Source organism: Pseudophryne corroboree, unplaced genomic scaffold (genome assembly GCF_028390025.1).
Source record: "Pseudophryne corroboree isolate aPseCor3 unplaced genomic scaffold, aPseCor3.hap2 scaffold_294, whole genome shotgun sequence".
Lineage (NCBI taxonomy): Eukaryota > Metazoa > Chordata > Amphibia > Anura > Myobatrachidae > Pseudophryne > Pseudophryne corroboree.
In genome coordinates this window covers 384783-410680 of record NW_026969607.1, presented here as the reverse complement: position 1 = coordinate 410680, position 25898 = coordinate 384783, and the positions used below count along the sequence as shown (strand labels likewise).

The 25898-nt window shown below is 47.2% G+C and overlaps 22 non-coding genes and 4 pseudogenes across 22 annotated transcripts; 6 read left to right on the top strand and 20 right to left on the bottom strand.

The window, feature by feature from the left end:
• Positions 1 to 1776: 1776 nt before the first annotated feature.
• LOC135015061 (U1 spliceosomal RNA) lies at positions 1777 to 1940 on the bottom strand. Its single transcript, XR_010213411.1, has one exon. It is a non-coding gene; the product is annotated as a U1 spliceosomal RNA (small nuclear RNA).
• A 670-nt stretch (positions 1941 to 2610) lies between these two features.
• Positions 2611 to 2773, bottom strand: LOC135015409 (U1 spliceosomal RNA). Its single transcript, XR_010213675.1, has one exon. It is a non-coding gene; the product is annotated as a U1 spliceosomal RNA (small nuclear RNA).
• Positions 2774 to 2925: 152 nt separating this feature from the next.
• On the bottom strand, positions 2926 to 3089 carry LOC135015102 (U1 spliceosomal RNA). The gene has a single exon (XR_010213451.1). It is a non-coding gene; the product is annotated as a U1 spliceosomal RNA (small nuclear RNA).
• A 695-nt stretch (positions 3090 to 3784) lies between these two features.
• Positions 3785 to 3926, bottom strand: LOC135015376 (U1 spliceosomal RNA; annotated as a pseudogene).
• Positions 3927 to 4078: 152 nt separating this feature from the next.
• On the bottom strand, positions 4079 to 4242 carry LOC135015003 (U1 spliceosomal RNA). The gene has a single exon (XR_010213353.1). It is a non-coding gene; the product is annotated as a U1 spliceosomal RNA (small nuclear RNA).
• Positions 4243 to 4935: 693 nt separating this feature from the next.
• On the bottom strand, positions 4936 to 5077 carry LOC135015283 (U1 spliceosomal RNA; annotated as a pseudogene).
• Positions 5078 to 5229: 152 nt separating this feature from the next.
• LOC135014991 (U1 spliceosomal RNA) lies at positions 5230 to 5393 on the bottom strand. Its single transcript, XR_010213341.1, has one exon. It is a non-coding gene; the product is annotated as a U1 spliceosomal RNA (small nuclear RNA).
• A 615-nt stretch (positions 5394 to 6008) lies between these two features.
• LOC135015386 (U1 spliceosomal RNA) lies at positions 6009 to 6171 on the bottom strand. The gene has a single exon (XR_010213660.1). It is a non-coding gene; the product is annotated as a U1 spliceosomal RNA (small nuclear RNA).
• A 152-nt stretch (positions 6172 to 6323) lies between these two features.
• LOC135015153 (U1 spliceosomal RNA) lies at positions 6324 to 6487 on the bottom strand. Its single transcript, XR_010213502.1, has one exon. It is a non-coding gene; the product is annotated as a U1 spliceosomal RNA (small nuclear RNA).
• A 615-nt stretch (positions 6488 to 7102) lies between these two features.
• On the bottom strand, positions 7103 to 7265 carry LOC135015385 (U1 spliceosomal RNA). The gene has a single exon (XR_010213659.1). It is a non-coding gene; the product is annotated as a U1 spliceosomal RNA (small nuclear RNA).
• A 152-nt stretch (positions 7266 to 7417) lies between these two features.
• On the bottom strand, positions 7418 to 7581 carry LOC135015152 (U1 spliceosomal RNA). Its single transcript, XR_010213501.1, has one exon. It is a non-coding gene; the product is annotated as a U1 spliceosomal RNA (small nuclear RNA).
• Positions 7582 to 8275: 694 nt separating this feature from the next.
• LOC135015405 (U1 spliceosomal RNA) lies at positions 8276 to 8417 on the bottom strand (annotated as a pseudogene).
• A 152-nt stretch (positions 8418 to 8569) lies between these two features.
• LOC135015048 (U1 spliceosomal RNA) lies at positions 8570 to 8733 on the bottom strand. The gene has a single exon (XR_010213398.1). It is a non-coding gene; the product is annotated as a U1 spliceosomal RNA (small nuclear RNA).
• A 671-nt stretch (positions 8734 to 9404) lies between these two features.
• On the bottom strand, positions 9405 to 9567 carry LOC135015295 (U1 spliceosomal RNA). Its single transcript, XR_010213616.1, has one exon. It is a non-coding gene; the product is annotated as a U1 spliceosomal RNA (small nuclear RNA).
• Positions 9568 to 9711: 144 nt separating this feature from the next.
• LOC135015453 (U5 spliceosomal RNA) lies at positions 9712 to 9827 on the top strand. Its single transcript, XR_010213708.1, has one exon. It is a non-coding gene; the product is annotated as a U5 spliceosomal RNA (small nuclear RNA).
• A 270-nt stretch (positions 9828 to 10097) lies between these two features.
• Positions 10098 to 10213, top strand: LOC135015468 (U5 spliceosomal RNA). Its single transcript, XR_010213723.1, has one exon. It is a non-coding gene; the product is annotated as a U5 spliceosomal RNA (small nuclear RNA).
• A 286-nt stretch (positions 10214 to 10499) lies between these two features.
• LOC135015460 (U5 spliceosomal RNA) lies at positions 10500 to 10615 on the top strand. Its single transcript, XR_010213716.1, has one exon. It is a non-coding gene; the product is annotated as a U5 spliceosomal RNA (small nuclear RNA).
• A 274-nt stretch (positions 10616 to 10889) lies between these two features.
• LOC135014931 (U5 spliceosomal RNA) lies at positions 10890 to 11005 on the top strand. Its single transcript, XR_010213279.1, has one exon. It is a non-coding gene; the product is annotated as a U5 spliceosomal RNA (small nuclear RNA).
• A 275-nt stretch (positions 11006 to 11280) lies between these two features.
• LOC135014944 (U5 spliceosomal RNA) lies at positions 11281 to 11396 on the top strand. Its single transcript, XR_010213293.1, has one exon. It is a non-coding gene; the product is annotated as a U5 spliceosomal RNA (small nuclear RNA).
• A 4980-nt stretch (positions 11397 to 16376) lies between these two features.
• Positions 16377 to 16540, bottom strand: LOC135015400 (U1 spliceosomal RNA). The gene has a single exon (XR_010213669.1). It is a non-coding gene; the product is annotated as a U1 spliceosomal RNA (small nuclear RNA).
• A 152-nt stretch (positions 16541 to 16692) lies between these two features.
• Positions 16693 to 16856, bottom strand: LOC135015018 (U1 spliceosomal RNA). Its single transcript, XR_010213368.1, has one exon. It is a non-coding gene; the product is annotated as a U1 spliceosomal RNA (small nuclear RNA).
• A 670-nt stretch (positions 16857 to 17526) lies between these two features.
• Positions 17527 to 17690, bottom strand: LOC135015288 (U1 spliceosomal RNA). Its single transcript, XR_010213611.1, has one exon. It is a non-coding gene; the product is annotated as a U1 spliceosomal RNA (small nuclear RNA).
• Positions 17691 to 17842: 152 nt separating this feature from the next.
• Positions 17843 to 18006, bottom strand: LOC135015080 (U1 spliceosomal RNA). Its single transcript, XR_010213430.1, has one exon. It is a non-coding gene; the product is annotated as a U1 spliceosomal RNA (small nuclear RNA).
• A 671-nt stretch (positions 18007 to 18677) lies between these two features.
• Positions 18678 to 18840, bottom strand: LOC135015263 (U1 spliceosomal RNA). The gene has a single exon (XR_010213597.1). It is a non-coding gene; the product is annotated as a U1 spliceosomal RNA (small nuclear RNA).
• Positions 18841 to 18992: 152 nt separating this feature from the next.
• LOC135015004 (U1 spliceosomal RNA) lies at positions 18993 to 19156 on the bottom strand. Its single transcript, XR_010213354.1, has one exon. It is a non-coding gene; the product is annotated as a U1 spliceosomal RNA (small nuclear RNA).
• Positions 19157 to 22927: 3771 nt separating this feature from the next.
• Positions 22928 to 23106, top strand: LOC135015418 (U1 spliceosomal RNA; annotated as a pseudogene).
• Positions 23107 to 25898: the final 2792 nt, after the last annotated feature.

Below are 25898 nucleotides of genomic sequence, written 5' to 3'. Positions count from 1 at the left end.
CGCTGTTTATCTGCGCGCACTGCATTACAATCTCCCTCGCCACCTCTCTGGGTGTCACCAGTGATAGTGACACCTCTGCCATGCTTGTAGCAGCTGGTCCTAAGATCTACGCCTCAAGCCCTGAGTGTTTGCCCTTGTGACTTGTTGATCATCATAGCGAAGCAGATGCTTACAGAAAACTGCAGGGGCTTAGATTGAAAATAAAAACAATTGATGGGTATAAGGTAGAGAGGAGCGGGTTCGGTTCTCCGAGAACCGAATTCCCCACGAACTCCACGTGGTTTACATTGGTCCGAGGCAGGCTCGGTTGTTCCTGCCTGACTCGGAAAACCTGAACAAGGGAAAATGTCATCATCCCGCTGTCAGATTCTCGTGAGATTCGGATTCCATATAAAGAGCTGCGCGTTGCTGCCATTTTTACTCGTGCATTGAAGAGAGAGCGGAGAGGACGTGGCTATGTTCTCTCAGTGGAAATCTCAATATCAGTGCTCAGTATCAGTGGTTACTTATTGCTGCTCAGTAATACTAGTAGTGTGTCTCTCCTGCTCAGTGTCAGTTCTCAGTAGTATCCTCATCAGTGCTCAGTATCACTGCTCATTGTCTTGTGCTGCATTGTGGTGCTCAGCATACTACAGTACATTACTAATAGTCCAGTGCTGCATCTTGCTGCTCAGTGTCAGTTCTAGTATCCTCATCAGTGCTCACTATCACTGCTCATTGCATTGTGGTGTTCTGTATACTACAGTAACATAGTAATATAGTATATATAGAGGAGCGGGTTCAGTTCTCCGAGAACCGAATTCCCGACGAACTCCACGTGGTTTACACTGGTCCGAGGCAGGCTCGGTTGTTCCCGCCTGACTCGGAAAACCTGAACAAGGGAAAATGTCATCATCCCGCTGTCGGATTCTCGCGAGATTCGGATTCCATATAAAGAGCTGCGCGTTGCCGCCATTTTTACTCGTGCATTGAAGAGAGAGCGGAGAGGACGTGGCTATGTTCTCTCAGTGGAAATCTCAATATCAGTGCTCAGTATCAGTGGTTACTTATTGCTGCTCAGTAATACTAGTAGTGTGTCTCTCCTGCTCAGTGTCAGTTCTCAGTAGTATCCTCATCAGTGCTCAGTATCACTGCTCATTGTCTTGTGCTGCATTGTGGTGCTCAGCATACTACAGTACATTACTAATAGTCCAGTGCTGCATCTTGCTGCTCAGTGTCAGTTCTAGTATCCTCATCAGTGCTCACTATCACTGCTCATTACATTGTGGTGTTCTGTATACTACAGTAACATAGTAATATAGTAACATATGGTAACATAGTTTTTGAGGTTGAATAGAGGCAAATTGCCCATCGTGTTCAACCTGTTTTAAGTTGTGATGATTCTACATACTTGCTGAATAATGTTTTATGACTAGTTAGCTACTATAACTCATGTTACCCCCGGATTAACCATGTTGATATTTTAAGTATTATAACCTTGGATAGCTTTTTCATTCAGAAATGTATCCATTCCTTTTTTAAATCCAATTACAGAGTCCGCCATTACCACCTTCCCTGGCAGGGAATTCCACATCCTGATTGCCCTAACAGTGAAGATCATAGTATCTCACCTGGCAGGTAAGTAGGAGTTGGGCTAGAGCTGTGGAGGATTGCTGCTCGGGCACCCCCTGTCAAGGGAAGGAGATCCAACTGAGGCAGCACAAGGGAACTCTCGAAAGAAGAACAAGGCTAGAGGAAGATCTGAGACAAAGAAATCTGACTTTTACCAGAGCTGACCAGAGGAAAGCACAAACACAGTCCCCCACTACCACAAATAATGCAGTCGAGTTTACCACATTTGGGGAAATCACAGGGGTCAGCATACCCAGAGTGCAATGAATGAACCTCACCCTGGGAGAACAATCTTCATGACCATGGTATCTCCTATGCAAAATAAGTATGATTTGGGATAGGGCTGGGGAGGGCCGCTGCTCAGGCACATCTCTGTCAAGTAAAGGAGATTCAACTGAGGCAGCACAAGGGAACTCTCATCTGGGGACAACAACTGCAGGGAGAACACATATTTTCAGATGAACATGGGAGGGCAGAAGGCTGCCTAATACTGAAGCACCCCCAAACAACAAACCAAATGCAACTACTAGTGCAAGCATTCCTGGGGGAAGGCCTGCAGCAGACGGATTTGCATATGGTGATGTCATCCAAGCAGTGGGTCAAAGTTGGCTTCAACCCTCGTCTGCATATGAAAATAAAAAAGGGGTGTGCAGGGCATGGCTGCCTTTTGCGGCGCTTGGATGACCCCTAGTTCGCATTAAACACCTCCACCCTCCTTCGGTGTGGGGCTCATGTTGGCTATGCCCCAGCCCCTGAAGCATTCAAGCTGATTTCTTGCAGCAGCTGGGCACTGTAACAGCTCCAGAGCTGCTCTGTAAAGCAAGTAAAAGGGTGTGGGCCCTGCAGCACTACCTGTAGTTTGCATTGTGCGTTGGAAGGCACAAAGTAAGCAGACGGGGAAGTCAGGATAGTGCACAAGGGCATAGAAGGGAGCGGCTCAAGAAAAGAGAAGTGGAAACAGACAGCAAACTAGGCTGGAGAGAGACCTGAGACAAAGAGATCTGAATTATACGAGAGCCGACCAGAGGAAACACAAATTATGTAATCAAGTGTCCCACATTTGGGGAAATCGTAGGAGCAGCACACCCAGAGTGCATTGGGTGAGCCTTGCCCTGGGAGAAGCACCTTCCTGATCATAGTATCTCACCTGGCAGGTAAGTAGGAGTTGGGCTAGAGCTGGGGAGGGTTGCTGCTCGGGTACCCCCCTGTCAAGTGAAGGAGATCCAACTGAGGCAGCACAAGGAAACTCTCGAAAAAAGAACAAGGCTAGATGAAGATCTGAGACATAGAAATCTGACTTTTACCAGAGCTGACCAGAGGAAAGCACAAACACAGTCCCCCACTACAACAAATAATGCAGTCGAGTTTCCCACATTTGGGGAAATCACAAGGGTCAGCATACCCAGAATGCAATGAATGAACCTCACCCTGGGAGAACAATCTTCATGATAATGTTATCTCCTATGCAAAATAAGTATGATTTGGGATAGGGCTGGGGAGGGCCGCTGCTCAGGCACATCTCTGTCAAGTAAAGGAGATTCAACTGAGGCAGCACAAGGGAACTCTCATCTGGGGACAACAACTGCAGGGAGAACACATATTTTCAGATGAAAATGGGAGAGCAGAAGGCTGCCTAATACTGAAGCACCCCCAAACAACAAACCAAATGCAACAACTAGTACAAGCATTCCTGGGAAAAGGTCTGCAGAAGACGGATTTGCATACGGTGATGTCATCCAAGCAGTGGGACAAAGTTGGCTGGAACCCTCATCTGCATATGAAAAGAGAAAAGGGGTATGCAGGGCATGGCGGCCTTTTGCGGTGCTTGGATGACCCTTAGTTTGCATTAAACACCTCCACCCTCCGTCGGTGTGGGGCTCATGTTGGCTATGCCCCAGCCCCTGAAGCATTCAAGCTGATTTCTTGCAGCAGCTGGGCACTGTAACAGCTCCAGAGCTGCTCTGTAAGGCAAGTAAAAGGGTGTGGGCCCTGCAGCACTACCTGTAGTTTGCATTGTGCATTGGAAGGCACAAAGTAAGCAGACAGGAGGAGATGTCAGGATAGTCCACAAGGGTATAGAAGGGAGGGGCTTAAGAAAAAAGACGTGGAAACAGACAGCAAACTAGGCTGGAGAGAGACCTGAGACAAAGAGATCTGAATTATATGAGAGCCGACCAGGGGAAACACAAATTATGCAGTCAAGTTTCCCACATTTGGGGAAATCGCAGGGGCAGCACACCCAGAGTGCATTGGGTGAGCCTTGCCCTGGGAGAAGCACCTACATGATCATAGTATCTCACCTGGCAGGTAAGTAGGAGTTGGGCTAGAGCTGGGGAGGGTCGCTGCTCGGGCACCCCCCTGTCAAGTGAAGGAGATCCAACTGAGGCAGCACAAGGGAACTCTCGAAAGAAGAACAAGGCTAGAGGAAGATCTGAGACAAAGAAATCTGACTTTTACCAGAGCTGACCAGAGGAAAGCACAAACACAGTCCCCCACTACCACAAATAATGCAGTTGAGTTCCCCACATTTGGGGAAATCACAGGGGTCAGCATACCCAGAATGCAATGAATGAACCTAACCCTGGGAGAACAATCTTCATGACCATGGTATCTCCTATGCAAAATAAGTATGATTTGGGATAGGGCTGGGGAGGGCCGCTGCTCAGGCACATCTCTGTCAAGTAAAGGAGATTCAACTGAGGCAGCACAAGGGAACTCTCATCTGGGGACAACAACTGCAGGGAGAACACATATTTTCAGATGAACATGGGAGGGCAGAAGGCTGCCTAATACTGAAGCACCCCCAAACAACAAAACAAAAGCAACAACTAGTAAAAGCATTCCTGGGAGAAGGTCTGCAGAAGACGGATTTGCATACGGTGATGTCATCCAAGCAGTGGGCCAAAGTTGGCTGGAACCCTCATCTGCATATGAAAAGAGAATAAGGGTTATGCAGGGAATGGCGGCCTTTTGCGGCGCTTGGATGACCCCTAGTTCGCATTAAACACCTCCATTCTCCTTCGGTGTGGGGCTCATGTTGGCTATGCCCCAGCCCCTGAAGTATTCAAGCTGATTTCTTGCAGCAGCTGGGCACTGTAACTGCTCCAGAGCTGCTCTGTAAGGCAAGTAAAAGGGTGTGGGCCCTGCAGCACTACCTGTAGTTCGCATTGTGCGTTGGAAGGCACAAAGTAAGCAGACGGGAGAAGTCAGGATAGTGCGCAAGGGCATAGAAGGGAGCGGCTCAAGAAAAGAGAAGTGGAAACAGGCAGCAAACTAGGCTGGAGAGAGACCTGAGACAAAGAGATCTAAATTATACGAGAGCCGACCAGGGGAAACACAAATTATGCAGTCAAGTGTCCCACATTTGGGGAAATCGCAGGAGCAGCACACCCAGAGTGCAATGGGTGAGCCTTGCCCTGGGAGAAGCACCTTCATGATCATAGTATCTCACCTGGCAGGTAAGTAGGAGTTGGGCTAGAGCTGGGGAGGGTTGCTGCTCGGGTACCCTCCTGTCAAGTGAAGGAGATCCAACTGAGGCAGCACAAGGGAACTCTCGAAAGAAGAACAAGGCTAGAGGAAAATCTGAGACAAAGAAATCTGACTTTTACCAGAGCTGACCAGAGGAAAGCACAAACACAGTCCCCCACTACCACAAATAATGCAGTCGAGTTTCCCACATTTGGGGAAATCACAGGGGTCAGCATACCCAAAATGCAATGAATGAACCTCACCCTCGGAGAACAATCTTCATGACCATGGTATCTCCTATGCAAAATAAGTATGATTTGGGATAGGGCTGGGGAGGGCCGCTGCTCAGGCACATCTCTGTCAAGTAAAGGAGATTCAACTGAGGCAGCACAGGGGAACTCCCATCTGGGGACAACAACTGCAGGGAGAACACATATTTTCAGATGAACATGGGAGGGCAGAAGGCTGCCTAATACTGAAGCACCCCCAAACAACAAACCAAATGCAACAACTAGTACAAGCATTCCTGGGGGACGTTCTGCAGAAGACGGATTTGCATACGGTGATGTCATCCAAGCAGTGGGCCAAAGTTGGCTGGAACCCTCATCTGCATATGAAAAGAGAAAAGGGGTATGCAGGGCATGGCGGCCTTTTGCGGCGCTTGGATGACCCTTAGTTCGCATTAAACACCCCCACCCTCCTTCGGTGTGGGGCTCATGTTGGCTATGCCCCAGCCCCTGAAGCATTCAAGCTGATTTCTTGCAGCAGCTGGGCACTGTAACAGCTCCAGAGCTGCTCTGTACGGCAAGTAAAAGGGTGTGGGCCCTGCAGCACTACCTGTAGTTTGCATTGTGCATTGGAAGGCACTTAAGAATAGAGAAGTGGAAACAGACAGCAAACTAGGCTGGAGAGAGACCTGAGACAAAGAGATCTGAATTATACGAGAGCCGACCAGGGGAAACACAAATTATGCAGTCAAGTTTCCCACATTTGCGGAAATCGCAGGAGCAGCACACCCAGAGTGCAATGGGTGAGCCTTGCCCTGGGAGAAGCACCTACGTGATCATAGTATCTCACCTGGCAGGTAAGTAGGAGTTGGGCTAGAGCTGGGGAGGGTCGCTGCTCGGGTACCCCCCTGTCAAGTGAAGGAGATCCAACTGAGGCAGCACAAGGGAATTCTCGAAAGAAGAACAAGGCTAGAGGAAGATCTGAGACAAAGAAATCTGACTTTTACCTGAGCTGACCAGAGGAAAACACAAACACAGTCCCCCACTACCACAAATAATGCTGTCGAGTTTCACACATTTGGGGAAATCACAGGGGTCAGCATACCCAGAATGCAATGAATGAACCTCACACTGGGAGAATAATCTTCATGACCATGGTATCTCCTATGCAAAATAAGTATGATTTGGGATAGGGCTGGGGAGGGCCGCTGCTCAGGCACATCTCTGTCAAGTAAAGGAGATTCAACTGAGGCAGCACAAGGGAACTCCCATCTGGGGACAACAACTGCAGGGAGAACACATATTTTCAGATGAACATGGGAGGGCAGAAGGCTGCCTAATACTGAAGCACCCCCAAACAACAAACCAAATGCAACAACTAGTACAAGCATTCCTGGGGGACGTTCTGCAGAAGATGGATTTGCATACGGTGATGTCATCCAAGCAGTGGGCCAAAGTTGGCTGGAACCCTCATCTGCATATGAAAAGAGAAAAGGGGTATGCAGGGCATGGCGGCCTTTTGCGGCGCTTGGATGACCCTTAGTTCGCATTAAACACCCCCACCCTCCTTCGGTGTGGGGCTCATGTTGGCTATGCCCCAGCCCCTGAAGCATTCAAGCTGATTTCTTGCAGCAGCTGGGCACTGTAACAGCTCCAGAGCTGCTCTGTACGGCAAGTAAAAGGGTGTGGGCCCTGCAGCACTACCTGTAGTTTGCATTGTGCATTGGAAGGCACTTAAGAATAGAGAAGTGGAAACAGACAGCAAACTAGGCTGGAGAGAGACCTGAGACAAAGAGATCTGAATTATACGAGAGCCGACCAGGGGAAACACAAATTATGCAGTCAAGTTTCCCACATTTGCGGAAATCGCAGGAGCAGCACACCCAGAGTGCAATGGGTGAGCCTTGCCCTGGGAGAAGCACCTACGTGATCATAGTATCTCACCTGGCAGGTAAGTAGGAGTTGGGCTAGAGCTGGGGAGGGTCGCTGCTCGGGTACCCCCCTGTCAAGTGAAGGAGATCCAACTGAGGCAGCACAAGGGAATTCTCGAAAGAAGAACAAGGCTAGAGGAAGATCTGAGACAAAGAAATCTGACTTTTACCTGAGCTGACCAGAGGAAAACACAAACACAGTCCCCCACTACCACAAATAATGCTGTCGAGTTTCACACATTTGGGGAAATCACAGGGGTCAGCATACCCAGAATGCAATGAATGAACCTCACACTGGGAGAATAATCTTCATGACCATGGTATCTCCTATGCAAAATAAGTATGATTTGGGATAGGGCTGGGGAGGGCCGCTGCTCAGGCACATCTCTGTCAAGTAAAGGAGATTCAACTGAGGCAGCATAAGGGAACTCTCATCTGGGGACAACAACTGCAGGGAGAACACATATTTTCAGATGAACATGGGAGGGCAGAAGGCTGCCTAATACTGAAGCACCCCCAAACAACAAACCAAATGCAACAACTAGTGCAAGCATTCCTGGGGGAAGGCCTGCAGCAGATGGATTTGCATATGGTGATGTCATCCAAGCAGTGGGTCAAAGTTGGCTTCAACCCTCGTCTGCATATGAAAACAGAAAAGGGGCGTGCAGGGCATGGCGGCCTTTTGCGGCGCTTGGATGACCCCTAGTTCGCATTAAACACCTCCACCCTCCTTTGGTGTGGGGCTCATGTTGGCTATGCCCCAGCCCCTGAAGCATTCAAGCTGATTTCTTGCAGTAGCTGGGCACTGTAACAGCTCCAGAGCTGCTCTGTACGGCAAGTAAAAGGGTGTGGGCCCTGCAGCACTACCTGTAGTTTGCATTGTGCATTGGAAGGCACAAAGTAAGCAGACGGGAGAAGTAAGGATAGTGCGCAAGGCCATAGAATGGAGCGGCTTAAGAAAAGAGAAGTGGAAACAGACAGCAAACTAGGCTGGAGAGAGACCTGAGACAAAAAGAAATTTGAATTATACGAGAGCCGACCAGGGGAAACACAAATTATGCAGTCAAGTTTCCCACATTTGGGGAAATCGCAGGGGCAGCAAATCCAGAGTGCAATGGGTGAGCCTTGCCCTGGGAGAAGCACCTTTATGATTATAGTATCTCACCTGGCAGGTAAGTAGAAGTTGGGCTAGAGCTGGGGAGGGTCGCTGCTCGGGCACCCCCCTGTCAAGTGAAGGAGATCCAACTGAGGCAGCACAAGGGAACTCTCGAAAGAAGAACAAGGCTAGAGGAAGAACTGAAACAAAGAAATCTGACTTTTACCAGAGCTGACCAGAGGAAAGCACAAACACAGTCCCCCACTACCACAAATAATGCAGTCGAGTTTCCCACATTTGGGGAAATCACAGGGGTCAGCATACCCAGAATGCAATGAATGAACCTCACCCTGGGAGAACAATCTTCATGACCATGGTATCGCCTATGCAAAATAAGTATGATTTGGGATAGGGCTGGGGAGGGCCGCTGCTCAGGCACATCTCTGTCAAGTAAAGGAGATTCAACTGAGGCAGCACAAGGGAACTCTCATCTGGGGACAACAACTGCAGGGAGAACATATATTTTCAGATGAACATGGGAGGGCAGAAGGCTGCCTAATACTGAAGCACCCCCAAACAACAAACCAAATGCAACAACTAGTGCAAGCATTCCTGGGGGAAGGCCTGCAGCAGATGGATTTGCATATGGTGATGTCATCCAAACAGTGGGTCAAAGTTGGCTTCAACCCTCGTCTGCATATGAAAAGAGACAAGGGGCGTGCAGGGCATGGCGGCCTTTTGCGGCGCTTGGATGACCCCTAGTTCGCATTACACACCTCCACCCTCCTTCGGTGTGGGGCTCATGTTGGCTATTCCCCAGCCCCTGAAGCATTCAAGCTGATTTCTTGCAGCAGCTGGGCACTGTAACTGCTCCAGAGACGCTCTGTAAGGCAAGTAAAAGGGTGTGGGTCCTGCAGCACTACCTGTAGTTTGCATTGTGCGTTGGAAGGCACAAAGTAAGCAGACGGGAGAAGTCAGGATAGTGCGCAAGGGCATAGAAGGGAGCGGCTCAAGAAAAGAGAAGTAGAAACAGACAGCAAACTAGGCTGGAGAGAGACCTGAGACAAAGAGATCTGAATTATACGAGAGCCGACCAGGGGAAACACAAATTATGCAGTCAAGTTTCCCACATTTGGGGAAATCGCAGTAGCAGCACACCCAGAGTGCAATGGGTGAGCCTTGCCCTGGGAGAAGCACCTTCATGATCATAGTATCTCACCTGGCAGGTAAGTAGGAGTTGGGCTAGAGCTGGGGAGGGTCGCTGCTCGAGCATCCCCCTGTCAAGTAAAGGAGATTCAACTGAGGCAGCACAAGGGAACTCTCATCTGGGGACAACAACTGCAGGGAGAACACATATTTTCAGATAAAAATCTTGGTCATGCTCTGGTTTCTCTTCAGAACGAACAAATCTTTCGCCTTTTACTAAAGATTTCCGTGGAGAGGAGCAAAACCGAGTTTTATCTCAATTTTTGCATGCCCCATCTTTTTGGGGTTTCTTTTATCGGTTTAAAGATAGAATGAGTGTGCTTTAATGTAAGCTCATTTGCATAGAAATGACAGTAAATGTTTGTTTCTTTTCAAACAGAACTTTCTTGACCATGCTACTTGCTTGAAAGATCTGGGAGCACATGGAATACAGTACAAACCATGCTTATAGCAAGGAGAAGACAGGTGAGAAATCTGCTTTCTTTCAAATTGGGCGCTCACTTTGATCTGAATGAGGACTGCTGGCACGGCACTCAGGCGACAGGTGGAATCTTGGTCATGCTCTGGTTTCTCTTCAGAACGAACAAATCTTTCGCCTTTTACTAAAGATTTCCGTGGAGAGGAGCAAAACTGAGTTTTATCTCAATTTTTGCATGTCCCATATTATTGGGGTTTCTTTTATCGGATTAAAGACAGAACGAGTGTGCTTTCTTGTTAGCTTTAATGTAAGTATATTTGCATAACAATGACAATAAATGTCTGTTTCTTTTCAAGCAGAACTTTCTTGACCATACTAATTGCTTGAAAGATCTGGGAGCACATGGAAAAGAGTACAAACCATGCTTATAGCAAGGGGAATCCTGGTGAGAAATCTGCTTTCTTTCTTTCAAATTGGGTGCTCACTTTGAGCTGAATGAGGACTGCTGGCATGGCACTCAGGCGACAGGTGGAATCTTGGTCATGCTCTGGTTTCTCTTCAGAACGAACAAATCTTTCGCCTTTTACTAAAGATTTCCGTGGAGAGGAGCAAAACTGAGTTTTATCTCAATTTTTGCATGCCCCGTCTTATTGGGGTTTCTTTTATCAGTTTAAAGATAGAACGAGTGTGCTTTAATGTAAGCTCATTTGCGTAGAAATGACAGTAAATGTTTGTTTCTTTTCAAACAGAACTTTCTTGACTATACTAATTGCTTGAAAGATCTGGGAGCACATGGAAAAGAGTACAAACCATGTTTATAGCAAGGGGAAGCCTGGTGAGAAATCTGCTTTCTTTCTTTCAAATTGGGTGCTCACTTTGAGCTGAATGAGGACTGCTGGCATGGCACTCAGGCGACAGGTAGAATCTTGGTCATGCTGTGGTTTCTCTTCAGAACGAACAAATCTTTCGCCTTTTACTAAAGATTTCCGTGGAGAGGAGCAAAACTGAGTTTTATCTCAATTTTTGCATGCCCCATCTTATTGGGGTTTTATTTTATTGGTTTAAAGATAGAACGAGTGTGCTTTAATGTAAGCTCATTTGCATAGAAATTACAGTAAATGTTTGTTTCTTTTCAAACAGAACTTTCTTGACCACACTAATTGTTTGAAAGATCTGGGAGCACATGGAAAAGAGTACAAACCATGTTTATAGCAAGGGGAAGCCTGGTGAGAAATCTGCTTTCTTTCATTCAAATTGGGTGCTCACTTTGAGCTGAATGAGAACTGCTGGCATGGCACTCAGGCGACAGGTGGAATCTTGGTCATGCTCTGGTTTCTCTTCAGAACTAACAAATATTTCGCCTTTTATTAAAGATTTCCGTGGAGAGGAGCAAAACTGAGTTTTATCTCAATTTTTGCATGCCCCATATTATTGGGGTTTCTTTTATCAGTTTAAAGACAGAACGAGTGTGCTTTCTTGTTAGCTTTAATGTAAGTTTATTTGCATAACAATGACAGTAAATGTTTGTTTCTTTTCAAACAGAACTTTCTTGACCATGCTACTTGCTTGAAAGATCTGGGAGCACATGGAAAACAGTACAAACCATGCAGTATCACAAGAGCCTTTATTTGATCTTTCATGAAGATAGAGCAGAATTGAGGACACGTCAACAATTTCTGCCGAAGGTGGTTCATCTTTCCACATGGTGCCTTTGGCCACTGACACCTTCGTTGAGTCAAAGTCTCTGGCTGTGGTCAGAACTTTGAAAATTTATGTCACCAGAACGGTTCAGATTAGGAAAACAGAGGCTCTGTTTGTCCTGTATGCTCCCAACATGATTGGGTGTCCTGCTTCCATGCAGACCATTATGCGCTGGATCTGTGGTAAGATTCAGCATGCTCATTCCACGGCAGGATTGCCGTTACTGAATTAGGTGAAGACCCATTCTACTAGAAAGGTGGGTTCATCCTGGGCAGCTGGTCGGGGAGTCTCGGCATTGCAACTTTGCCGAGCAGCTATTTAGTAAACACTTTTGCTAAGTTTTACAAGTTTGATACCTTGGCTGATGATAACCTCAAGTTGGGTCATTCGGTGCTGCAGAGTCGTACGCACTCTCCCACCCGTTCAAGAGCTTTGGTATAACCCCATGGTTCTTAATGTGACCCCAGCATCCTCTAGGTCGTATGAGAAAATAGGATTTTAATACCTACCGGTAAATCCTTTTCTCTTAGTACGTAGAGGATGCTGGGCACCCGTCCCAGTCCATACTGTGTCTGCAGTTATTACTTGTGGTTATACACATGTTGTGTTACGGTTCTGGTCAGCTTTTTGCTGCAATTGTTCATGCCGTTGGCTTGTGTTCTGTTGAATGCCACATTCTGCGGCATGCTTAAGGTGTGAGCTGGTAAGATGCTCACCTTAGTTTAACTATAAATCCTTTCCTCGAAATGTCCGTCTCCCTGGGCACAGTTCCTATAACTGGAGTCTGGAGGAGGGGCATAGAGGGAGGAGCCAGTTCACACCCTTTGAAAGTCTTAAAGTGCCCATGTCTCTTGCGGATCCCGTCTATACCCCATGGTTCTTAATGTGACCCCAGCATCCTCTACGGACTAAGAGAAAAGGATGCCCTTGTGTACTATCCTGACTTCTCCTCCCGTCTGCTTACTTTGTGCCTTCCAACGCACAATGCGAACTACAGGTGGTGCTGCAGGGCCCACACCCTTTTACTTGCCTTACAGAGCAGCTCTGGAGCTGTTACAGTGCCCAGCTGCTGCAAGAAATCAGCTTGAATGCTTCAGGGGATGGGGCATGGCCAACATGAGCCACACACCAAAGGAGGTTGGGGGTGTTTAATGCGAACAAGGGGTCATCCAAGCACTGCAAAAGGCCGCCATGCCCTGCATGCCCCTTTTCTCTATGGAATCCGAATCTCGCAAGAATCCGACAGCGGGATGATGACATTTTCCCTTGTTCAGGTTTTCCGAGTCAGGCGGGAACAACCGAGCCAGCCTCGGACCAGTGTAAACCACGTGGAGTTCGTGGGGAATTCGGTTCTCGGAGAACCGAACCCGCTCCTCTCTACCTTATACCCATCAATTTTTTTATTTTCAATCTAAGCCCCTGCAGTTTTCTGTAAGCATCTGCTTCGCTATGATGATCAACAAGTCACAAGGGCAAACACTCAGGGTGTGAGGCGTAGATCTTAGGACCAGCTGCTACAAGCATGGCAGAGGTGTCACTATCACTGGTGACACCCAGAGAGGTGGCGAGGGAGATTGTAATGCAGTGCGCGCAGATAAGCAGCGCAATGGTAAAAAGGAGGCATGGTTTCATAGGTAGGGGCGTGGCCTGGTGGCCTGAATCTACATTTTGTTGCTCCGGGTGTCCCGGGGGTTGGGGGCTGCACCCGGGGACTAGTGTGTGAGCGGTGCTGGCTCCTGCACAGTGACAGGGCATGGCCACCCAGCATGACGCCTCCCTTCTTGACCATGCTGTAATTGCAGTCGCACTGCAGTTCAGCGTGATCATAAAAAATGGTGTAGGCTCCTGCTGGTGCAGACTGTATGTGCGCGCAGGAAGCCGCCACCATTTTTGTGATCACAGCGGCTGAATGTGATGTCATACAGCCGCTGTGACCACGCCCCCTGTGTCTCCTCCGTTGCAGACCCCATTTTGAAGCCTTGCCCCCGCACCGCTCCATCCCTGACTTGGAAATGGAGTGTTGCTGACCCACCTCTCCCCCCCTTCCCCGCCCCGATTGACAGGCAGAGGCGATCACATTCTCTGCGGGGTGCCGCAGAAAATGCAGGCACATGCGTATGCTCTTAGCAATTTTTGCAGTTGGATCGCTTATTGTGATTGCAATCCAACCTGAATCAGGCCCTATTACCTATCACAATGCGCTGCGGGCAGTACAAAATTGGGTTAATATAGGAGAAAAACCCCCAGACCTGTGCTCCTTAACTGTACCTGGTGGCTAGTGGAGCGGCTGCCCAGTAATCAGTGTCCACCGCAGTGCGCACACGGCCCACCCCCTACGGCCTCGCTCCCCTTCATCAGCGGCCTCGTGATCCGGAAGGGTGGTGTGTGTGTGACTGACCTTAGGATGAAACCGGAGCCTCCGCTGCAGTGACCCAGCAACCAGGGCACGGGAGTATACAGCGCCGCTGGGAGTGATGAAGCTGCAGTAAAGATGTCTATTAGACCTAGCCTGCTGCAGCCCTTGTAGATTCTCATAAAACAAGTTCTTCTTTTCTTGTCAAAATTAATAGCTAAGAATAGGCTGCCTGAGGCAGGCCCCTGTTAATTGGCCTGTTACTGAAGGCACCAACTACAAACTGAGCTCCCTGTTCATGGAAGCGGGGTTATAGAGGAGAATGCACTGAGCTTCTTGGGAACAGTCAAAAGCTTTGAGCCGGTTGGTGCCTCAGATCAAGATCCTACTCTACACCCCAATGTGAATCCTTGTGGAGTCCAGTGTACCCCACAGAAGAAATTAATGTGTCACACCCATTGGCAGCAACCTTAGAATAGCTGCTGACGGGCACAATTGAGAAAGGAAGGGGGGGGGGGGGACATTTGAATCCAGCACATAGATGCAATTCAAATATGTAATTTGTACCTTCCTATTTTAAAATATAATGGATGAACCTCACCCTGTGAGAACAATCTTCATGATCAAGAGATCTAATATGTAAAATAAGTATGAGTTGGGATAGGGCTGGGGAGGGTGGCAGCTCGGGCAGCCCCTCCCCCGTCAAGTTAAGGAGATTCAACTGAGGAAGCACAAGGGAACTCTCGTCTGGGGACAACAACTGCAGGGAGACCACATCTTTTCAGATGAACATGGGAGGGCGGAAGGCTGCCTAATACTGAAGCACCATCAAATATCAAACCATATCCAACAACTAGTACAAGCATTCCTGGGGGAAGGTCTGCAGCAGAAGGATTTGCATACGGTGATGTCATCCAAGCAGTGGGCCAAAGTTGGCTGGAACCCTCATCTGCATATAAAAAGAGAAAAGGGGCATGCAGGGCATGGCGGCCTTTTGCAGTGCTTGGATGACCCCTAGTTCGCATTAAACACCCCCACCCTCCTTTGGTGTGGGGCTCATGTTGGCCATGCCCCATCCCCTGAAGCATTCATGCTGATTCGGATTCCATAGAGAAAAGGGGCATGCAGGGCATGGCGGCCTTTTGCAGTGCTTGGATGACCCCTAGTTTGCATTAAACACCCCCACCCTCCTTTGGTGTGGGGCTCATGTTGGCCATGCCCCATCCCCTGAAGCATTCAAGCTGATTTCTTGCAGCAGCTGGGCACTGTAACATATAAAGAGCTGCGCGTTGCTGCCATTTTTACTCGTGCATTGAAGAGAGAGCGGAGAGGACGTGGCTATGTTCTCTCAGTGGAAATCTCAATATCAGTGCTCAGTATCAGTGGTTACTTATTGCTGCTCAGTAATACTAGTAGTGTGTCTCTCCTGCTCAGTGTCAGTTCTCAGTAGTATCCTCATCAGTGCTCAGTATCACTGCTCATTGTCTTGTGCTGCATTGTGGTGCTCAGCATACTGCAGTACATTACTAATAGTCCAGTGCTGCATCTTGCTGCTCAGTGTCAGTTCTAGTATCCTCATCAGTGCTCACTATCACTGCTCATTGCATTGTGGTGTTCTGTATACTACAGTAACATAGTAATATAGTATATATAGAGGAGCGGGTTCGGTTCTCCGAGAACCGAATTCCCGACGAACTCCACGTGGTTTACACTGGTCCGAGGCAGGCTCGGTTGTTCCCGCCTGACTCGGAAAACCTGAACAAGGGAAAATGTCATCATCCCGCTGTCGGATTCTCGCGAGATTCGGATTCCATATAAAGAGCTGCGCGTTGCAGCCATTTTTACTCGTGCATTGAAGAGAGAGCGGAGAGGACGTGGCTATGTTCTCTCAGTGGAAATCTCAATATCAGTGCCCAGTATCAGTGGTTACTTATTGCTGCTCAGTAATACTAGTAGTGTGTCTCTCCTGCTCAGTGTCAGTTCTCAGTAGTATCCTCATCAGTGCTCAGTATCACTGCTCATTGTCTTGTGCTGCATTGTGGTGCTCAGCATACAACAGTACATTACTAATAGTCCAGTGCTGCATCTTGCTGCTCATGTTGGCTATGCCCCAGCCCCTGAAGCATTCAAGCTGATTTCTTGCAGCAGCTGGGCACTGTAACAGCTCCAGAGCTGCTCTGTAAGGCAAGTAAAAGGGTGTTGGCCCTGCAGCACTACCTGTAGTTTGCATTGTGCGTTGGAAGGCACAAAGTAAGCAGACAGGAGAAGTCAGGAGAGTGCACAAGGGCATAGAAGGCAGGGGCTCAAGAAAAGAGAAGTGGAAACAGACAGCAAACTAGGCTGGAGAGAGACCTGAGACAAAGAGATCTGAATTATACGAGTAGCCGACCAGAGGAAACACAAATTATGCAGTCAAGTGTCCCACATTTGGGGAAATCGTAGGAGCAGCACACCCAGAGTGCAATGGGTGAGCCTTGCCCTGGTAGAAGCACCTTCCTGATCATAGTATCTCACTTGGCAGGTAAGTAGGAGTTGGGCTTGAGCTGGGGAGGGTCGCTGCTCGGATACCCCCCTGTCAAGTGAAGGAGATCCAACTGAGGCAGCACAAGGAAACTCTCGAAAAAAGAACAAGGCTAGAGGAAGATCTGAGACAAAGAAATCTGACTTTTACCAGAGCTGACCAGAGGTAAGCACAAACACAGTCCCCCACTACCACAAATAATGCAGTCGAGTTTCCCACATTTGGGGAAATCACAGGGGTCAGCATACCCAGAATGCAATGAATGAACCTCACCCTGGGAGAACAATCTTCATGACCATGGTATCTCCTATGCAAAATAAGTATGATTTGGGATAGGGCTGGGGAGGGCCGCTGCTCAGGCACATCTCTGTCAAGTAAAGGAGATTCAACTGAGGCAGCACAAGGGAACTCTCATCTGGGGACAACAACTGCAGGGAGAACACATATTTTCAGATGAACATGGGAGAGCAGAAGGCTGCCTAATACTGAAGCACCCCAAACAACAAACCAAATGCAACAACTAGTACAAGCATTCCTGGGGGAAGGTCTGCAGAAGACGGATTTGCATACGGTGATGTCATCCAAGCAGTGGGCCAAAGTTGGCTGGAACCCTCATCTGCATATGAAAAGAGAAAAGGGGTATGCAGGGCATGGCGGCCTTTTGCGGCGCTTGGATGACCCTTAGTTCGCATTAAACACCTCCACCCTCCGTCGGTGTGGGGCTCATGTTGGCTATGCCCCAGCCCCTGAAGCATTCAAGCTGATTTCTTGCAGCAGCTGGGCACTGTAACAGCTCCAGAGCTGCTCTGAAAGGCAAGTAAAAGGGTGTGGGCCCTGCAGCACTACCTGTAGTTTGCATTGTGCGTTGGAAGGCACAAAGTAAGCAGACAGGAGAAGTCAGGAGAGTGCACAAGGGCATAGAAGGCAGCGGCTCAAGAAAAGAGAAGTGGAAACAGACAGCAAACTAGGCTGGAGAGAGACCTGAGACAAAGAGATCTGAATTATACGAGTAGCCGACTAGAGGAAACACAAATTATGCAGTCAAGTGTCCCACATTTGGGGAAATCGTAGGAGCAGCACACCCAGAGTGCAATGGGTGAGCCTTGCCCTGGGAGAAGCACCTTCATGATCATAGTATCTCACCTGGCAGGTAAGTAGGAGTTGGGCTAGAGATGGGGAGGGTCGCTGCTCGGGCACCCCCCTGTCAAGTGAAGGAGATCCAACTGAGGCAGCACAAGGAAACTCTCGAAAAAAGAACAAGGCTAGAGGAAGATCTGAGACAAAGAAATCTGTCTTTTACCAGAGCTGACCAGAGGAAAGCACAAACACAGTCCCCCACTACCACAATTAATGCAGTCGAGTTTCCCACATTTGGGGAAATCACAGGGGTCAGCATACCCAGAATGCAATGAATGAACCTCACCCTGGGAGAACAATCTTCATGACCATGGAAACTCCTATGCAAAATAAGTATGATTTGGGATAGGGCTGGGGAGGGCCGCTGCTCAGGCACATCTCTGTCAAGTAAAGGAGATTCAACTGAGGCAGCACAAGGGAACTCTCATCTGGGGACAACAACTGCAGGGAGAACACATATTTTCAGATGAACATGGGAGGGCAGAAGGCTGCCTAATACTGAAGCACCCCCAAACAACAAACCAAATGTAACAACTAGTAAAAGCATTCCTGGGAGAAGGTTTGCAGAAGACGGATTTGCATACGGTGATGTCATCCAAGCAGTGGGCCAAAGTTGGCTGGAACCCTCATCTGCATATGAAAAGAGAAAAGGGTTATGCAGGGCATGGCGACCTTTTGCAGTGCTTGGATGACCCCTAGTTCGCATGAAATACCTCCACCCTCCTTCGGTGTGGGGCTCATGTTGGCTATGCCCCAGCCCCTGAAGCATTCATGCTGATTTCTTGCAGCAGCTGGGCACTGTAACAGCTCCAGAGCTGCTCTGTACGGCAAGTAAAAGGGTGTGGGCCCTGCAGCACTACCTGTAGTTCGCATTGTGCGTTGGAAGGCACAAAGTAAGCAGACGGGAGAAGTCAGGATAGTGCGCAAGGGCATAGAAGGGAGCGGCTCAAGAAAACAGAAGTGGAAACAGACAGCAAACTAGGCTGGAGAGAGACCTGAGACAAAGAGATCTGAATTATACGAGAGCCGACCAGGGGAAACACAAATTATGCAGTCAAGTTTCCCACATTTGGGGAAATCGCAGGAGCAGCACACCCAGAGTGCAATGGGTGAGCCTTGCCCTGGGAGAAGCACCTTCATGATCATAGTATCTCACCTGGCAGGTATGTAGGAGTTGGGCTAGAGCTGGGGAGGGTCGCTGCTCGGGTACCCCCCTGTCAAGTGAAGGAGATCAAACTGAGGCAGCACAATGGAACTCTCGAAAGAAGAACAAGGCTAGAGGAAGATCTGAGACAAAGAAATCTGACTTTTACCAGAGCTGACAAGAGGAAAACACAAACACAGTCCCCCACTACCACAAATAATGCAGTTGAGTTTCCCACATTTGGGGAAATCACAGGGGTCAGCATACCCAGAATGCAATGAATGAACCTCACCCTGGGAGAACAATCTTTATGACCATGGTATCTCCTATGCAAAATAAGTATGATTTTAGATAGGGCTGGGGAGGGCCGCTGCTCAGGCACATCTCTGTCAAGTAAAGGAGATTCAACTGAGGCAGCACAAGGGAACTCTCATCTGGGGACAACAACTGCCGGGAGAACACATATTTTCAGATGAACATGGGAGGGCAGAAGGCTGCCTAATACTGAAGCACGCCCAAACAACAAACCAAATGCAACAACTAGTACAAGCATTCCTGGGAGAAGGTCTGCAGAAGACGGATTTACATACGGTGATGTCATCCAAGCAGTGGGCCAAAGTTGGCTGGAACCCTCATCTGCATATGTTGAAGATACAATTTGTGAATTGCATTTAACACTATCTCCCTTTCCTGGGGAGAAGATGGTAGGGCCGATTTGAAAAACCGGCGAGGAGGCACCTCTTCGAATTTCAGCTTGTAACCCTGAGAAACAATTTCTATTGCCTAGGGATCCACCTGCGAATGAACCCAGATGTGGCTGAAAACTCGAAGACGTGCCCCCAACTGGGCGGACTCCTTTAGCGGAGCCCCAGCATCATGCGGTGGATTTTGTAGAGGCCGGGGAGGACTTCTGTTCCTGGGAACTAGCTGTGTTGTGCAGCTTCTTCCCTCTGCCCTTACCTCTGGCAAGAAAGGACGCACCTCGTACTTTCTTGTTTCTCTGTGATCGAAAGGACTGCATTTGATAATGTGGTGCTTTCTTAGGCTGTGAGGGAATATAAGGCAAAAAATTTGATTTACCAGCTGTAGCTGTGGAGACTAGGTCCGAGAGACCTTCCCCAAACAATTCCTCACCCCTGTAAGGTAAAACCTCCATATGCCTTTTTGAGTCGGCATCACCTGTCCATTGCCGGGTCCATAGGACTCGTCTAGCAGAAATCGACATAGCGTTTATTCTAGAACCCAGTAGACTAATGTCACTTTGAGCATCTCTCATATATAGGACAGCATCTTTTATATGCCCTATGGTCAATAACATAGCATCCTTATCTAGGGTCTCAATCTCTGCTGATAAGGTATCTGTCCATGCTGCCACCGCGCTACAACCCCGGCCGACGCAATTGCCGGTCTGAGTAAGGTACCAGAATGTGTGTAAATGGACTTTAGGGTAACCTCCTGCTTGCGGTCAGCAGGGTCCCTGATGGTAGCCGTATCCTGGGATGGCAGCGCTACCTTTTTGGATAAGCGTGTCAATGCTTTATCCACCCTAGGGGAGGATTCCCACCGTATCCTGTCCATTGGCGGGAAAGGATACGCCATAAGAATCCTTTTGGGAATCTGCAGCTTTTTGTCTGGAGATTCCCAAGCTTTTTCACATAATTCGTTCAACTCATGTGAGGGGGGAAAGGTTATCTCAGGTTTCTTTCCCTTATACATGTGTACCCTCGTGTCAGGGACAGGGGACTCTGTGATGTACAAAACATCTTTTATTGCAATAATCATATATCGAATACATTTAGCCAATTTTGGCTGTAACTTTGCATCATCGTAGTCGACACTGGAGTCAAAATCTGTGTCGGTATCTGTGTCAACTATTTGGGATAGTGGGCGCTTTTGAGACCCCGAAGGTCCCTGCGACATAGGGACAGGCATGGGTTGACTCCCTGACTGTTCCCTAGCTTCAGCTTTGTCTAATCTCTTGTGTAATAAGTTTACATTAGCACTTAAAACATTCCACATATCCATCCAGTCAGGTGTCGGCGTTGTCGATGGAGACACCACATTAATTTGCTCCTGCTCCTCTCTAGGAGAGCCTTCTACCTCAGACATGTCGACACACGTGTACCGACACACCATACACTCAGGGAATCCTCTTATCTGAGGACAGTTCCCCAACAAGGCCCTTTGGAGAGACAGAGAGAGAGAGTATGCCAGCACACACCCCAGCGCTATATGACCCAGGAAAAAAACACAATAATTTTATGTTTACCCAGTAGCGCTGTATTTCCATATATATATGCGCCTAATTATGTGCCCCCCTCTTCTTTAAGACCCTCTTTCTACCGTGGTATAAGCAGGGGAGAGTCCGTGGAGCTTCCCCTCAGCGGTGCTGTGGAGAAAATGGCGCTGGTGAGTGCTGAGGGAGAAGCCCCACCCCCTCAGCGACGGGCTTCTGTCCCGCTCAAATATAGTAAAAAAATGGCGGGGGCTCTTATATATATATACAGTGCCTAGCTGCATATATATTTATTTTGCCAAAGAGAGGTCTATATTGCTGCCCAGGGCGTCCCCCCTGCGCCCTTCACCCTTACACTGACTGCCGTGTGTGAGGTGTATTGGAGCAATGGAGCACAGCTTTACTGCTGTGCGTTACCTCAGTGAAGATCATGAAGTCTTCCGCCGCCTCTGAAGTCTTCTTTTCTTCTCATACTCACCCGGCTTCTATCTTCCGGCTCTGCGAGGGGGACGGCGGCGCGGCTCTGGGACGGACGGCGAGGGTGAGACCTGCGTACCGATCCCTCTGGAGCTAATGCTGTACAGTAGCCTAAGAAGCAGAGCCTATCAACTCACAGAAGTAGGTGTGCATCTCTCCCCTCCGCCCCTCGATGCAGGGAGTCTGTTGCCAGCAGGCTCCCTGAAAATAAAAAAATCTAACAAATATACTTTCTGTCAGGAAACTCAGGAGAGCTCTCTGAAAAGCACCCAGTCTCCTCTGGGCACAGTAGTAAACTGAGGTCTGGAGGAGGGGCATAGAGGGAGGAGCCAGTGCACACCCAGATCTAAAGTCTTTCTTAAAGTGCCCATGTCTCCTGCGGAGCCCGTCTATCCCTCATGGTCCTTACGGAGTCCCCAGCATCCTCTAGGACGTAAGAGAAAAATTATGCTGGCAGAAAAATCCAATTGAGTGATTAAACAGCTCCAGAGCTGCTCTGTAAGGCAAGTAAAAGGGTGTGGGCCCTGCAGCACTACCTGTAGTTTGCATTGTGCATTGGAAGCCTAGTTTGCTGTCTGTTTCCACTTCTTTTTTCTTGAGCCCCTCCCGTTTATACCCTTGTGCACTATCCTGACTTCTCCTCCCGTCTGCTTACTTTGTGCCTTCCAATGCACAATGCAAACTACAGGTAGTGCTGCAGGGCCCACACCCTTTTACTTGCCTTATAGAGCAGCTCTTGAGCTGTTACAGTGCCCAGCTGCTGCAAGAAATCAGCGTGAATGCTTCAGGGGCTGGGGCATGGCCAACATGAGCCCCACACCGAAGGAGGGTGGGGGTGTTTAATGCGAACTAGGGGTCTCGCACAATGCGAACTACAGGTAGTGCTGCAGGGCCCACACCCTTTTACTTGCCTTACAGAGCAGCTCTGGAGATGTTACAGTGCCCAGCTGCTGCAAGAAATCAGCTTGAATCCTTCAGGGGCTGGGGCATAGCCAACATGAGCCCCACACCGACGGAGGGTGGAGGTGTTTAATGCGAACTAGGGGTCATCCAAGTGCCGCAAAAGGCCGCATTGCCCTGCACGCCCCTTTTCTCTTTTCATATGCAGACGAGGGTTGAAGCCAACTTTGACCCACTGCTTGGATGACATCGCCATATGCAAATCCATCTGCTGCAGGCCTTCCCCCAGGAATGCTTGCACTAGTTGTTGCATTTGGTTTGTTGTTTGGGGGTGCTTCAGTATTAGGCAGCCTTCTGCCCTCCCATGTTCGTCTGAAAATATGTGTTCTCCCTGCAGTTGTTGTCCCCAGATGAGAGTTCCCTTGTGCTGCCTCAGTTGAATCTCCTTTACTTGACAGAGATGTGCCTGAGCAGCGGCCCTCCCCAGCCCTATCACAAATCATACTTATTTTGCATAGGAGATACCATGGTCATGAAGACTGTTCTCCCAGGGTGCGGTTCATTCATTGCATTCTGGGTATGCTGACCCCTGTGATTTCCCCAAATGTGGGAAACTCGACTGCATTATTTAATGCGAACTAGGGGTCATCCAAGCACCGCAAAAGGCCGCCATGCCCTGCATACCCCTTTTCTCTTTTCATAAGCAGACGAGGTTTGAAGCCAACTTTGACCCACTGCTTGGATGACATCACTTGCTGCCTTTCCAATGAAGCAAGTTTAATTTAATAATAGGTGAAAAACCATTCCTACAAAGGTGTTAATCAGATACTTGGCTTTGTGGACACTTTTCAGAGCACAAATTTGTTAGCATAAAAATAAAGCCAGAAAATGAAGAGCTGTTTAATCACTCAATTGGATTTTTCTGCCAGCATATTTCTTTTTCTCTGCAACCCACTGCTAAATTGTGCTTACTAGCTGTTTTTATAAAATCACTGAATCAAATCTAACTCTGATTACATCAGAGAAGGCCAGGTACCCTACACCATAACAGGGGGTTTGAAATTTTGACTTGTCTACTTAAAGATCACCAAAATCTGATAACAAGGTCAATTAAGTCCCTGGGTGGGATTGAACCACCAACCTTTTGGTTAATAGCCTTACACACTAACTGATTGCGCCACAGCGACACTTTGCAAAAGTACATACTGACAAAGGCTAATAAGCATTCATCTAGAACGATTCCTAGAAACATTTTAAAAAGTCAATAATGTGGAGAGTTTTTGTAAGATGTTTCTTCCATCAACCAATGAAGAAACACATTGGTACTTTCCCATGATGAGTGAGTGCTTCAGGATCTTTTGCACTTACATGTGCAGCAGAGTACTGTAATGGAAGCATGCTGGGTCCATAACCCAGAGGTAGGCAGATTGAAACTATCCTCTGCTATATGCATTTTTTTTTGTTAATTAAAGTAATCCAAAACTGGGATTGATATTTTTGCTCTTTTATTTTTACTTAAAGTACAATAACTTTTACCATTTTAATTTGTTTTAATAGTATATTGACAGTATTGTTTTCTTTCAAAAATCCAATTAATTTTCTTTACCCGATTATTAAAATGGTAATTGACAAAAACAAACTACATTGTCACCAGAAGAGCAATACAAAATGTACAAGTGATATATTAAAATCATCTTTCCAGCTTGAATTTCAATGATGCATTGGGGCAACAATTTTGTGAGAAACATCTTCACCCTTAAATAAAGATTTTCTTAATTCCTTACCTGTGTGCTAATTAGATATCACCTTGTTTTCACATTAAACAGACTTCCACATGCGAAAGCGGCAAGGATGCAGTGGCGTTAATGTTTCCTGGTGTCAACCTGTATTATTTCAGTAGACATTGAAATGAAGATGCATCTTGCTGCCTTTCCAATGAAGCAAGTTTAATTTAGTAATAGGTGAAAAACCATCCCTACAAAGGTGTTAATCAGAGACTTGGCTTTGTGGACACTTTTCAGAGAACAAATTTGTTAGTATAAAAATAAAGCCAGAAAATGAAGAGCTGTTTAATCACTCAATTGGATTTTTCTGCCAGCATATTTCTTTTTCTCTGCAACCCACTGCTAAATTGTTCTTCCTAGCTGTTTTTATAAAATCACTGAATCAAATCTAACTCTGATTACATTAGAGAAGGCCAGGTACCCTACACCATAACAGGGGGTTTGAAATTTTGACTTGTCTACTTAAAGATCACCAAAATCTGATAACAAGGTCAATTAAGTCCCTTGGTGGGATTGAACCACCAACCTTTTGGTTAATAGCCTTACACACTAACTGATTGCGCCACAGCGACACTTTGCAAAAGAACATACTGACAAAGGCTAATAAGCATTCATCTAGAACGATTCCTAGAAACATTTTAAAAAGTCAATAATGTGGAGAGTTTTTGTAAGATGTTTCTTCCATCAACCAATGAAGAAACACATTGGTACTTTCCCATGATGAGTGAGTGCTTCAGGATCTCTTGCACTTACATGTGCAGCAGAGTACTGTAATGGAAGCATGCTGGGTCCATAACCCAGAGGTAGGCAGATTGAAACTATCCTCTGCTATACGCATTTTTTTTGTTAATTAAAGTAATCCAAAACTGGGATTGATATTTTTGCTCTTTTATTTTTACTTAAAGTACAATAACTTTTACCATTTTAATTTGTTTTAATAGTATATTGACAGTATTGTTTTCTTTCAAAAATCCTATTAATTTTCTTTACCCGATTATTAAAATGATAATTGACAAAAACAAACTACATTGTCACCAGAAGAGCAATACAAAATGTACAAGTGATATATTAAAATCATCTTTCCAGCTTGAATTTCAATGATGCATTGGGGCAACGATTTTGTGAGAAACATCTTCACCCTTAAATAAAGATGTTCTTAATTCCTTACCTGTGTGCTAATTAGATATCACCTTGTTTTCACATTAAACAGACTTCCACATGAGAAAACAGCAAAGATGCAGTGGCGTTAATGTTTCCTGGTGTCAACCTGTATTATTTCCGTAGATATTGAAATGAGGATGCATCTTGCTGCCTTTCCAATGAAGCAAGTTTAATTTAGTAATAGGTGAAAAACCATCCCTACAAAGATGTTCATCAGATACTTGGCTTTGTGGACACTTTTCAGAGAACAAATTTGTTATCATTAAAATAAAGCCAGAAAATGAAGAGCTGTTTAATCACTCAATTGGATTTTTCTGCCAGCATTTTTCTTTTTCTCTGCAACCCACTGCTAAATTGTGCTTCCTAGCTGTTTTTTTATAAAATCACTTAATGAAATCTAACTCTGATTACATCAGAGAAGGCCAGGTACCCTACACCATAAGAGGGGGTTTGCAATTTTGACTTGTCTACTTAAATATTACCAAAATTTGATCACAAGGTCAATTACGTCCCTGGATGGGATTGAA